This window comes from Protopterus annectens, chromosome 2.part1, assembly GCF_019279795.1.
Source record: "Protopterus annectens isolate FY-2018-M chromosome 2.part1, PAN1.0, whole genome shotgun sequence".
Lineage (NCBI taxonomy): Eukaryota > Metazoa > Chordata > Ceratodontiformes > Protopteridae > Protopterus > Protopterus annectens.
In genome coordinates, this window is record NC_056729.1 from 1,631,982,085 (window position 1) to 1,631,984,716 (window position 2,632).

General features: G+C 36.2%; 1 non-coding gene across 1 annotated transcript; it reads right to left on the minus strand.

The window, feature by feature from the left end:
- Positions 1–1,156: 1,156 nt before the first annotated feature.
- On the minus strand, positions 1,157–1,228 carry TRNAE-CUC. The gene has a single exon. It is a non-coding gene; the product is annotated as a tRNA-Glu (tRNA).
- Positions 1,229–2,632: the final 1,404 nt, after the last annotated feature.

A 2,632-nucleotide genomic window follows, 5' to 3' on the forward strand; every position in this document is an offset into this window, starting at 1 on the left:
GAGGTATTCCTTACTAAGCTTTATTTTCATTTGTTCATGTTTTATTGTTGATCCTTCATCACTTCCCAAATATGTATACACTCCCTCTTTCTTGCTCAAGTTCTTTTATATCACATTCTTGTCTCAAACTGATGTTTTCCTGGTGCTGCAGTTTTCCTGCTTTAAAGGTTGCTTTTGCACATTTATCAAGACCAAATGACATTCTTATATCATCTGAAAAAGTTTTGACAACCTGCAGTTGTGCTTTCAGTTCCTCATCTGATGAGCTATACAGTTTCAAATCATCAACAAAGAAAGGGTGAGAAGTATTTACACTTTGTTGTTTTCTAGGATCCATATTATAGCCATGGCCTCAGCTGTTCAGTAAACAGCTTAATGGCAGAATAGCAACGGTGATAGACAGTCACTCTGGAATATCCCCTTTGAATTTTTATCCCTGGGATATTAATTTGTCCTTTATCATGGCTTAATTGCAAAGTGGTCTGCCACTGTTTCATGGTCACTGTAATGTAGTTGATCAGTGCAGGATGTACCTTAAACATTTTAAGCACTCTTTTATCCATGAATGAGGAATACCATCAAATGCTTTTTTGTAGTCAATCCATGCCATACTTAGATTATTCCCCCTTTTACAGTTCTCCACTATGACTTTATTTAACAACAAATGATTCTTTGTTCCATATGACTTTCTTTTATTGTCCCTTTGTTCTACTGCCATAATTGAGTTTTTTTCTAAATGACTATAAACTCTGTTGGCATCAATTCCTGTGTATAGTTTATTCTTCGTCGGAAGGTAAGTTATTGGTCTATAATTTTTATGGTAGCTTGCAGATTCACTCTTAAGTAGTAGCATTGCTCTTCTGTTGTTAGCTGGTTGGTGTCTGTTCAGAGTGTGCATATAAATAGTTCTTATTCATGGCTAAATCTTCATGCAAAGATGTTAATACTTTTAACCTGAAGTTAGGTACTGCATCTGGGCCTGGGGTTTTCCAATTAGAGGTTCATAGGTTCATAGATTAGTACTAAGCTAACTGCCTTTGCGAGCCATTTTAAGCCTAGCCAATTATCCCTTGTAAGGCTCAAACCCTTCACCTTGTGTTTGTAAGGCAAACACCTTAACCATTAGGCCACCCTCCCAACCTAGGTGAATTGAAGCTTCCCTGACCGGGAATAGAACCCGGGCCGCGGTGGTGAGAGCGCCAAATCCTAACCACTAGACCACCAGGGACGACTAGACCACCAGGGACTTTTCTTAAATTTGTTTCAATGTCTGTAGCTGTTATTTCATTCCATTTCATATCCTGTACCTTTAAAATTCTTATTCTTTCTTTTACTTCTGCTATCTATTTAGCATATTTGTTATGTTGCACAGGATCTTCATAGATACATCTCCAAAATGTATCTATTTCTTCTTTTTTTTGGCGGTCTTTTAATTCCTTTTATCTTATTTCCCATTTCTCTATAAAACTTTTCTGGGGCATCAATAAACTGCTTATTTTGTAATTTTCCTTTATATTTATCTGTGTATCTTCTAACCAGGTGACATATGAAGATAATTTGGAGCCTTCCACAGGAAATCAGTATATCGTCTCTTCTAAGTTTTTCTATCTGTGCTGAAATGTTTAGTTTGTTGTTTGCGATAGTGTGATAGATTCTGGTCTGTTCTAATATTGCACATTGCTTTTATCACATCTATCTTTCTTAGTATTTTTGTTGATCTATTCCCTCTTCTATAGTTTTTTAACAATGACACTTTTTGTCTTTATTGGTTTATAATTTTCTCTATTCGATATTTCCGTAATGGCATTCGATTTCTCCCCTTCCTTTCCCTCACTACCCTGTGTATTTGTGGTAGAACTTTATCAGTTATTAATTTAGCTACGCAGTAATATATCCTGTTTACTTCTGTTATATCGCATGGATCTCTATGAACAGTCCTAATTACTGTGTTCATTAGTTTTATCAGAGGTCTGACTTTTTGGGTTTTATTAACCTTCTGCAGTCTTCTCCATCTTTTATTGATCTTGATATATCTGTCTATGTCTATTAAATCAATCAATTCTTCTCTTAGCTCATTTTCTTCCAAACTGAGGGCACATCCCTTGTTTTTCAGTTCCTGCGGTCATTTTATAGAAGGTTCTATAGCATCTTCCTGTGACACATTCTCTTCAATTTCATCCTGTGCTGTCTGTTGCTCTATCATATGGGAACTCACTGGCCTATCACCCCTCAACACTGACTGCGTCAGTTTCCACATTTTCCTGTTCCTTTGCTTGCTGTCCAGCTTCAAGTGAATGTTTATATTGGTTTCCTGTGGAAGTCTCCAAATTATTTTCATACGGCACCTGATCAATTGCTTCCTGTTCCACTGATTTCCCCTTAATTTGGATATCTATTACTCTACCTGTTGAGGTGCTTTCTGAATTAGATTTTCTACACTAAATCCTTCACTTTGCAGGTACTCCATAACCTCAGTTTCTATTTCAATAACTTCTCCATCATTAATCTCCTTTTCTACTTTTCCTCTTTGTCTTCTTATTTTTTGTATTGTAAAGTTATCCATGTCCAGATTCCTTTGCCTGTATTTCTCTTTAACTATCTTTGGGGCTACATTTTTGTATTGGTTAGCACT